We start from the raw sequence: 11,729 nt of genomic DNA, 5'->3' as shown, positions 1-11,729 counted from the left end.
CAGAATGGAGCCAGAGGAGGATATGGATTTTATTTACAAAGGCTTTGTACTATTTCCAGTTGATATTAGTCTGTTCACTGTCAAGAAGTCTTTCTGTTGAAAATACTGGTATCAAACTATGGCATATGAATTAAGTGGAATATTACTGTGCTTTAAGAAACAATGAATATGGTGAATACAGAGAATCACAGGAAGACTTAAATGAACTAATAGAAAGTGGAGACCAGGAAAATTATATACATAATAACTATAACAAAATCAATGGAGAGAACAACAAAATAAGCTAAACTTATTGTCACAAAATTACTACTTTATAGAAAATCTATAGGTTTGGAATACTGCATATAATGTCAGATTTTTTCATATGTTGGTTAGTTTGTGTGGAACTTCCCCTTTCCCTTTCTTTAAAAAAATATTATTATTATTATAAGGGATGGCTTTCTGGGAGAATTACATAGCACAAGGGAGAATTACATAGTAGAAAATGCAGGTAATGTAAAAAAAGAAATATCAATAGAAAATTTATTTTTTAATGAATCAGATGATCACTTAAAAATGAGTATTTTCCTAGAACTTCTAGGACTTCTGTAACTGGGAAGCTCAGCTTAGGGGCCTAATATCATAGGAATTTTCCTGAACTTTGGAGAAATAGTAATAGACTAATTCAGAGTTTAGGGCCAACACTGTATTAATTTGTTATTTAACTAAAAAGAAAAAAAAAAGGCAGCTAGGTGGTGCAGTGGATAGAACACCGGCCCTGGAGTCAGGAGGACCTGAGTTCAAATTCGGCCTCAGACACTTAACACTTACTAGCTGTGTGACCCTAGGCAAGTCACTTAACCCCAATTGCCTCACTAAAACACACAAACACACACACACAAATTTGTCATTTAACTGCTATGAAAACGAGTAACAGGAATGATAAATGATCAATACTGCTCATTTGGTACTCATATACTCCTATGACATTTAGTTTCGTGTGAACTTCTTTGTCCTCTCTAGCCTGAAATGAACCATTCTTTCTTTTTTTTTCTTTTTTGGTCTCTTTATTTAAGTGGCTTTTTTTTTTGTGAGGCAATTGGGGTTAAGTGACTTGCCCAGGGTCACACAGCTAGTAAGTGTTAAGTGTCTGAGGCTGGATTTTGAACTCAGGTACTCCTGAATCCAGGGCTGGTGCTCTATCCACTACGCCACCTAGCTGCCCCGAACCATTCTTTCTTAATAAAAAATATGAAAGCTGAGCTCAGTATTATGGATCAAACAGGGTATGGATCTCTTGAGAATGATAATTTTAAGGTTCATGTTTTCTTTGTCAACTTATTATCATCATTTTTGGAGATGTCTGCCCTTTTCTTGAGCACAGTGGATCAAGTTTGAATAGGTAATTTAAAAAGTCCTGCAGAATAAGTTGAACTTTCTGGTCCCCATCATTCTGCTACATCAGGTCCTATAAGTGGGGTTCTTTCCATTGGATAGAGTTAGTTTTAGGGAACATGTAGTAGAGGAGCAGGAATTTGCTGACTATCAGCACAGCAGAGGCATGAGATCTGTCAATGTGGAGCCAAAGCTTAAAAACTCAGATCAACTACTAGTATAACAGCATCTAGCGTTTAAATAGCAATTTAGGGTTCACAAAGAATCTCACAGGTATTATATTTTCATTCTCATAATAACATTGTGAGGTAGGTGCTATTATTATCCCCATTTTACAGATGAGGATACTGTGAGGCCAGGAGATGTTAAGTGATTTAATTAGGATAAATGAGCTAGTAAATATTTGAGGCAGGATTCAAATCTCAGGTCTTCCTGACTCTAAATCCAGTGTCCTATCCTCTCTGCCACGTGGCTGCTTTTAGTTAATGACTACTGTCATCAGAAGCATAATACTTTCTTGTTTAATAGAGTCCATTAATGGGAATAACTGCTGTAGGAGGGAGACTTGAGTTGAAATTGGGTCCAAATGTAGATTGGCAGGCAAACAACTGAATGATATGACAAATAGGATTAAACGGCTGGTTTTAATGAATTTGACAGCTTTCTACCCCATACTTAAGGTCATAGATTCAGAGTTGGAAAGGGTCTTAGGAATGACCTAAGTACATCTCATTTTTATAGAAGAGGGAACTGAGGCTAGAGAGATTAAGATATTTTACCAAGATCACACAAGAAGTAAATGACAGGTAGGATTTGAACCCATGTCCCCCAACTCCAAAAACCAGTGCAACACTGCCTTTAATTCATCTTTTGGTAGCTCAGATACACTCCTATTGTGCCATGCCTTATCAACCAGCTTGATGAGACATAGTGACAGTTGCAATTGCTAGTGGACAGTATTCTTCTCTCTTGGTTACTTCCTTAGACACCTGATGTAGAATCCCTCTACCACCTTTATGGTGTGAATGTTATCTGTAGTGGTGTCATTTTACCCAGCCAGTAACCCTTCAATTTGAATGGAAGTAAAAGTAGGAAGGTTCAGAAGAGATTTTTGTCTTTGTATTATGATTCAGACCACATGGACAGGAAGAGGGAATAGATTGAGATTTTGGAAACCATCACATATGACACAGAGGCATGGTATAGAAGTGATGAAGGACTTCAGTTATCCAGACATCTGCTGAAGCTTTCTATTTCCCCAGAGTAGAATAGTTAATAACCTCTTGATTTGCTTTGGTGATAATTTTATCCTTCAAAAGTTGGAGGAAACAAGAAGAGAAAATTCTATTTTGTATCTGATTTTTTTTTTGCCAATGCAAGAAACTGGTTGGTGGGGTGGAAATAATGAGATTCTTGTGGACAAGTGACCATTCCACCCAAGAATATAGGATAAAGAAAAGAGGAAATCTTGGTGATTTCACTAACCTATAATTGCAAAACTACCTTTTTCTGCTTTAAAAAAAACGGGACACTTGCCTTTCTTCAGTCATGAAATACTATTCATCACAGTGTTTTTTCAGAAACTGGTCTCAGAACCACATCTGCTACTTTTTCAGTGGTAACATAAGAATGTGGTGTCAAACTCAAATTGAAATGAATGCCTGCCACTGCATATTAATTGAGAAAACTTCAAATTAACATTATCTAGATTACATTGTATTTTTATTTATTTTGTCAATCATTTCCCATTTACATTTTAATCCCGGAGTTTGATACTTGTGACCTAAGACATAGGCAGTTCAGTCCTGTTGATTTGAACCCATTGAGCATAACTGGAATGAACAAAAGAAAAATAATTTCTTTTTCAATTCATTATATCACAAATAAGTTCTTTTTGCAGTACTTACTTTGTGCCTGGCCTTGTGCTAAGTGCTTGTGATATAAAAATTTTAAAAGACAAATTTCTAACCTCAAGGAGCTTTAATTCTAATATAAGAAGACATAATAGGGGAGAAGTAACCAGGAAGGGAATTTCATTTTGTGAAGGTAGAACAAAGAGACCCCAGGTTATGTCTGTGCATATGGCAGGAGGTGGGGGGAGGTGAAGTGGGAGTTGGCCCCTGATCAGGGATGTCCTGGATCCAGCTTGTGGGTTGAGAGTGCAGATTATTAAATTTTTCATTGGAAATTGGAAATTTACCTTGGAAATTGACAAACAGTACAATTTTTTTAATTGTCTAGGCTTAAAAAATGGTGGAGAAAATGTTAATAATACAAATTAGACTTAAAGGTTTATTATGAATACGTCTCATTTTTTTTTCTCTAGAGTCAGTTGTTAAACATTGGTCAGCACAGAGTTGCCCTTGACCAACTAATTCTGTACCTCCTTATCAGCTGATAAAAGGTGAGTATAGCACCTGGGACCTATGATTTTATGAGTATTGACCCATAAAGCATCTTTAAACCCGATAATTGTCATTCTTGTGGGCTGCCCTCCTCTCCAATTTGTATTGACACTGATGGGTTGGGTCCCAGGAGGGTGGAAAAAATGGCCTATTTACCACTCTCAAGACAGTTTTCAAATAAGGTATGATGGGTTATGCAGGAACTCAGCTGCTTCCCTAGGGATGATGGGAGAAGCCCTTATCAGGTATGATGTTAACATTTACTTGTAGCAGGTTACTGTGGACAGCTGAAATGGAGAGAAATCACAGGATATATGGGTCTCTCCATTGTGAATAACCTGCCCTTCTTTGGTGCTCAGAAGTTTTATGCCCTTGAACTGGGAGTTGAAAAAAGTGGCTAGTTAAGTACAGAGAGCTTAAGCTGTACCAGTCAGGGAGAAAACAAGGAATTAAGTAACAAGAAGATAGGAAAATAAGATAAAATATTGGAAAATCTCCTTCATCAGTGAAGACTCTGGGTTGCTTCCTATGGAAACAAAATCTATGTACCTTAAGATAGCCCAGGTGACAGAGTGGTGCCTCATGACAAAATGGGAATTGGGTGAATGGCTGCCATCTTAACCATAACCTTGTCATGATATACCATTAGAAGCAAGACACACTGACTAATACTGTATTCATCCCCTCAACTGCTAGTATCCCTGTTCCCATAACCACATTGTATTCATTTCATGTTTATCCCCACTATTTGTAATAATGATGATGATGATAACACTTTATAAAGTGCTTTATAGTTTGCAAGATAATATTCATTCCTATATTGTTTCAGTTGATTCTCATAACAACCCTATAAGGTAGATGCTCTTGTTACCTCCATTTTACTGATGAGTTGAATAAAGTTTAATCACAGGGCCACAGAGCCAGCAAGTATCAAAGGAAGTATTGACATTCTTTTACCTATATGGTGGTGTTTAATTCAAATAGAGCTTTAGTACCTTGCCCAGTGTTACTCAGCTAGTAAGTCAAGATTCAAACCCAACTCATCTGACTCCAAATTCAACCCATTTTGGACTATTCTTCATTGCCTTTTAGTCTTATCATTAAAAGCAGCCTCATATAGTAAAAGAGTACTGGGATTTGAGTGGTTTGCATCTTGATTTTGCTGTTTATGTGCCATGTCCTTAGATAAGTCATTTAACCTTTGCGAGTCTTAGTTTGTTCATCTATAAAATAGGTATAATGGTACTTGTCCACCTTCCTGGTTTATGGTTGAGAAGTACTTTTTCAATCTTAAGGTGCTCTAGAGATGTGTTATTGTTATCATAGGTGGAATTTTAACTCATTGCCTTCATCTGTCAAGGATTTGCTTCTTCTATTTTAGGGAATGGGCCCTCAGAATGCTTTAACTGTGTGGTGAGTGGAAGTAATCAAGGATTAAGAAAGTAATGACTAGGAAACCCCCTCCCATGCCCACATCTCTCAATGCTTGTGCCACAAATTAAGCTCTCCTTGAAGAGATGCCATCTAATGAATAATTATGCCCACTTGGAGTGAGCAAAGAAAATGATCTCAAAGCTGTGAATGTTTTCTGTCTCCAAATCAGTCTGGATAAGTATTATTAATTTCTATTCTCTATATTTCTCAGTATGTCAGACTAATGTCAGGTCAGAGCTATATTGCTTTTGGCCAAAGGCTGTTGGGAATTCCATTGTAAAGAACAAGTGTGATATGCTTTTCCTTAAAGATCATAAGATTTGGCTTTTCTGTTTCCGGTAGTCACTGCAAGAGCAGCCCCCGCTGCCTGAGGTTGCCCCCGCCACCGCCATGTTGGCCCATCTGCAGTGGATGGTCCACCGGAACTGTTCCAATTTCCTCATCAAGCAGAACAAGCAGACGTACAGAACCAAGCACAACCTCAAGGCCCGGAAACTCTTTCCGCTACAATGGGCTGATCTACTGGAAGACGGTGGGCATCGAGCCGGCCGCCGACAGCAAGGGAATCGTGGTGGTGCTGAAGTGCCGGGCAGGTCAGAGGAAGCCTGCCATTTCCTATGTGAGGACCACCATCAACAAAAATACCCGGGCCATGTTCAACAGCGCCTGGCACATCATCCACAAGAACAAACACCAGAAAGATCTGCACATGACCACTCTGCGCCGGGCCAGTGCCATCCTGCAGAGCCAGAAGCCAGTGGTGGTGAAGAAGAAGCGAACCTGCCCACCCAAGAGCACTTAGTGGGGCAGACCTGCCTTTGGCTAATAAAGTCAAACTGCTCGACCTGTCAAAAAAAAAAAAAGATCATAAAATTTCAGGCAAAAAGGGAGAAAAAAATCCCAAATTCTCTAAATAATCAGAGTACATGACTTTATGTGATAGGTCATTCTGACTTAAACTATAACCAAAGGGCCACAAAAATATGTGGCAGGGAATATGTGCTATATGCAGTCTGACATATGGAACTGAATCAATATTGAAAACCTGGAAAGTCATAGATATTGGTTCTTCGGTCATTTGCCAAAATCATTCCCTTCCTCCTTCTAAATTTTTGCTATTCACATCATGAACCTCATAAGATGTGTAGACCAGATTATATTCCCAGTCAGGGAAGGGCTTCTTGACTATAGGGTAGTAAGGTTCTAATTATATTTAACTCTTTTCTTCTAGACACTGTGTATTCAGTTAAATACTAGCAATGTTACTTGATTTCTTCCTATACTGAAATAAACTGTACCTCTTAAGATTTCCCATGGTACTTTATACCTTTTCTGTTTTCTTTCACATTCTCCTAGGTTTTAAAATTATTTGTATTATTGTTTTACTTCTATTAGGTAAGTTACATGAGGTCAGGGACTTAGTCTTACACTTTTTTATGTCTCCCAAACCTGTTAGTACCAACACCATGTATTACCCATAAGAAACAGTAAATATTTATTGAATGAATGTGTATGCTACCACTGAATTAGTATTTTCAATATTCTCTTTTATAGTTTCAGTGAACCTTTTATCACATGGAACTATTCTGAGACCATCCGGTCTTTATCAACATCTTGGGAGGGGATAATGACCTCTCCAGGGAAGAAGAGACCTCTGGTCCTGTGTCTTTTGGAGACGGTAGCCCTGGTGCTTAGCAGTCTTTGACCAGCCTTCACTGCCCATCATGACCTTTGTCCCTTGCCCAGACGCACCATAAAGTCCTCTCCCCAAAGCAATTGCACTAACAGTTGTACTGTTACTAACACCTCTTCTTCCCCTGTTTTTGAGTGATTGGCCCATCTGTCTTCCCCACAGTCCAAGGTATTGCTTTTTGCTTTTTTTATGTCTTAATTTTCACTAACTATAATCTCTAGCTTCTGAAACTGAGCCCAAGATTTAATTCGTTGTGAGAGTGGAAGCATCTGTAGTTTGCTATAAGCATTAATCTTTTCATAAAACTGCTTAAAGTATGGTGGAGGTGGGCTATAAGTTGCATTGAACAAGCTCCAAATCAATTTGACTCACTTTGATCCAAGCCACTTAATATAATTTTCAAGTGTTTGACCCAGTCAATATCAGCAAGTGGAAAACTTGAGCAAACTCGATTACTTAACACTTTTTTTTTCCAAAATTGAAACACATTTAAAGAAATTAAAATATGTGAGAAATATTACATTATGTGAAAGTGAAGGGATTTTACAATTAGTCAACCAGAAATGTGGCTCACCTGTCAGTACTCTTAAAGGATAAGTTTGTCTAGGCAGAGGGCTCTGACTCTTATGTGGAGAGACTGAAAATGTCTAATTGTATTATTAACGCCCTATTCTTCCAGGAAGCTACTAATCTGAGTGTCACAAGTCCTTTGTGAGTTTGGGAATATTGGCTTCTCTTTTCATAAGGTAAATAAAATCTCATCTGTGCAAGATGACCTGATCAAATGTGGCTTTTCCAAGGTTACCGCTGAGGTAGCTCAGCATAGGTGGAAATCTGATGTTTAAGTATGTTTAGTATCATTTAACTCTCTTTAGTCGGTCAGTAAATAAGCCTTTGTTAAGTGCTTACTCTATTTTAGGCACCATGCTAATAACCAGGATTACAAATAGAGGCAATAGCCAGGTCTCTGTCCTCAAAGAGTTTACGTTCTTATAATGGGAGATGACATGTACATGACTACGTACATATAAGATGTGTGCAGTGTAAATGGAAGGAGGAAAAGGACTAACAGTGGATAGGTAGGGGAAGTGGGGAGTAGGAAGGGGCTCTTTCAGAGGGTGAACTTTGAGTTTAATTTTTTTAAAATTGTTTTTTTAATTTATGGAATAAAACAAGCATTTCCTTACATAGTATAATAAAAAAGATGATTGCACATGAAACGACAAATCTATTATGTACAATGTGCTATTCCTTTTAAATATATATATATATATTCCCTTTTAAATATGTTATATAGTTATCATGTAAATTTTCCTCCCCACATGGCTATTAGGCACAAATATGTGTGTAAATATATATATATATATATGTATGTATATATATATACACACACACATGTACACACATGTATATGTATATATATGAAATTATTCTATACATATTTGATTTATCAGTTCTTTCTCTGGATGCAGATAGTGTCTTCCTTTATATGTCCTTTACAGTTAATTTGGGTATTTATAGTAGTCAAAATAACTTATTCACTCAAAGCTGTTCTTAAAACATTATAGCTAATCCACAAAATTATCGGCATTTTATATGACCAACAAAGCCCAACAGCAAGAGATAGAAAGAGAAATTCCATTTAAAATAACTACAGACAACATAAAATATTTGGGCATCTAACTGCCAAGGCGAACCCAGGAATTATATAAACACTATCACAAAAGGCTTTTCACAGAAATAAAATCAGATTTAAACAAATTACTCGTGGGTAGGCTGAGCTAATAAAATAAAAAATTATAATCACCAAAATTAATTTATTTATTCAGTGCCATACCAATCAATCTACCAAAAATTATTTCATAAACCTAGAAAAAAATAACAAAATTCATCTAGAAGAACAAAAGGTCATGAATATCGAGGGAATTAATGAAAAATGCAAAGGAAGATGGCCTAGTCATACTAGATCTAAAATTATATTATAAAGTGGCAACCATCAAAACTATTTGGTACTAAGAAATGGAGTGGTAGATCAGTGGAATAGATTAGGCACACAAAACACAACAGTAAATGAATTTAGCAATCTCCTGTGTAATTATCTCAAGGACTCTAACCTCCAGGATAATTACTATTTGACAAAAACTGTTAGGAAAACTGGAAAATGGCAGAAACTAGGCATAGACCAACATTTTATACTGTATACCAAAATAAAGTCAAAATGGTTACATGATATAGACATAAAGGGTGATACCATAGGTAAATTAGAAAAGGAAGGAATCTTGTCAGATCTATGGAGAAGGGTAGAATTTATGACCAAAGATGATAGAGAACATTATGAAGTTCTAAATGGATCATTTTGGTTACATTAAATTAAAAAGGGGTTGCACAAACAAAACCAATGCAACCAAGATTAGAAAGAAAGCATTAAGCTGGGAAACAATTTTTACAGCCAGTGTTTCTGATAAAGGCCTCATTTCTAAAACTGAATCAAATTTATAAGAATACAAGTCATTCCCCAATTGAGAAATGGACAAAGGAAATGAATAGGCAGTTTTCAGATGAAGAAATTGAAGCTATCTATAGCCACATTAAAAAAAATGTTCTCAATCACTACTGATTAGAGCAATGCAAATTAAAACTACTCTGAGGGGCAGCTAGGTGGTGCAGTGGATAAAGCACCAGCCCTGGATTCAGGAGGATCTGAGTTCAAATCTGGCCTCAGACACTTGACATTTACAAGCTGTATGACCCTGGGCAAGTCACTTAACCCTCATTGCTCTGCAAAAAGAAAAAAAACACTACACTGAGGTACTACTTCATACCTATCCTATTGGCTAATGTGACAAAAAAGGAAAGTCATAAATGTTGGAAAAGATGTGAGAAAATTGGAACCCTGATGTATTGTTGGTGGAATTATGAACTGATCCAATCATTCTGGAGAGGAATTTGGAACCATGTACAAAAGGTTATAAAACTATGCATACCAGTACTATGTCTGTATCCCAGAGAAATCATAAAAAGGGAAGAGGATCTACATGTACAAAAATATTTATAGCTGTTCTTTCTGTGGTGGCAAAAAATTGGAAATAGAGGGGATGCCTCTCAATTGGGAAATGGCAAAACAAGTTGTGGTATATGAATGTAATGGAATACTATTTTTCTGTAAGAAATGATGAGTAGGCAGATTTCAGAAAAACCTGAAAAGACTTATATGAATTAATGCTGAGTGAAATGAGCAGTACCAGGGGCAGCTAGGTGGCTCAGTGGATAAATTACTGGCCCTGGTTTCAGGAGGAGCTGGGTTCAAATCCGACCTCAGACACTTGACACTTACTAGCTGTGTGACCCTGGGCATGTCACTTGGCCCTCATTGCCCTGTCCAAAAAAAAAAGAAAAGAAAAGAAAAGAAAAAGAAATTAGCAGAACCAAGAGAACACTGTACAGAACAACAACTTTGTGTGATGATCAGCTGTGATAGACTTAGTTCTTTTCAGCAATGATCCAAGACAATGGCAAAAGACTCATCATGGAAAATGCTCTCCACATCCAGAAAAAGAACTATGGAATCTGAATGCAGATTGACGTATACTGTTTTCACTTTTGTTGTGGGGTTTTTTGTTTCTTCTTTCTTGTGTTTTTTTATACCCTTTTGTTTTGATTCTTCCCTTATTACATGAGTAATGTGGTAATATGTTTAACATGATTGTAATGTATACCCTGTATCAGATTGCTTGCTGGCTTTGGGAGGAGGGAAGGAAGGGAGGAAGGGAGAAAAATTTGGATTTAAAAATCTTAGAAAAAGAATGTTGAAAACTGTATAAAATATTATAACAACAATGTTGCTGTTACTGTATACAATATTCTCTTGGTTCTGCTCATTTCACTCCATTATTTCATGCAAGTCTATCCATGTTTTTCTAAGATCATTGATCTTATAATTTCTTGTAGCACAATAATATGCCATCACAATCATATACCACAACTTGTTCAGCCATTTCCCAATTGACAGGCATCCCTTTAATATTCAGTTCTTTGATATCACAAAGAGAACTGCTATAAATATTTTAGAACATATAGTTTCTTTTCTTTTTCCCCTAATAATCTTTGGAAATAGACCTCGTAGTGGTATTTCTAGATGAAAGGGTAAAGGCAGTTTAATAACTCTTTGGACATAATTTCAGGTTGCTCTTGAAAATGGTCTAAGATTTTATATATACACACACATATACATATAACATATGTATATGTATGTATGTGTACAGGTGTGTATACACACATATGTATATGTATGTGTATATATGTGTGTATATATGTATATGTATATGTGTGTGTATATGTATATATATATATATATATATATATATATATATATATATATATATATATATATATATATATATATATATACACACACACACACACACACGTAATCTAACAGTAGACACTGGACCATACATGCAAAGATACCCTATGGTTTTTCCAGGATGAATATTCTTTTCTTCTGTTTGTAAATGATGTAATGATTTAGAAGACCATTCTTGCACAGATTTCCTTAAGCACAACTGATAGGTTTAATGGAGGAGATTTATACTTTTTTATTCTCTTCTTTCTTCTTCTGTAGTCTATCAAACTAGTCCTTGTTAAAACCCTCATCACCTCATGCCTGGACAATGGTTCTTGTTTCCAGTTATTCGGTTCTCTAATCTATCCTTTATACAGCTCTCAAAAGGTTATTCCTAAAGAACTGGTATTTTGTAAAGCAATTTGCAAACATTAAAGCATTGTAAAGGTGCCTGCTTGTATGATTCCCTGCTAATAACTCT

General features: G+C 36.4%; 1 pseudogene; it reads left to right on the top strand.

The window, feature by feature from the left end:
- Positions 1-5,603: 5,603 nt before the first annotated feature.
- On the top strand, positions 5,604-6,015 carry LOC122736216 (annotated as a pseudogene).
- The last annotated feature ends 5,714 nt before the right edge of the window (positions 6,016-11,729 follow it).

The sequence above is a fragment of the Dromiciops gliroides genome, chromosome 1, assembly GCF_019393635.1.
Source record: "Dromiciops gliroides isolate mDroGli1 chromosome 1, mDroGli1.pri, whole genome shotgun sequence".
NCBI lineage: Eukaryota > Metazoa > Chordata > Mammalia > Microbiotheria > Microbiotheriidae > Dromiciops > Dromiciops gliroides.
Note: the sequence above shows the minus strand (reverse complement) of the source record. Positions and strands in the feature narration are given on the sequence as shown.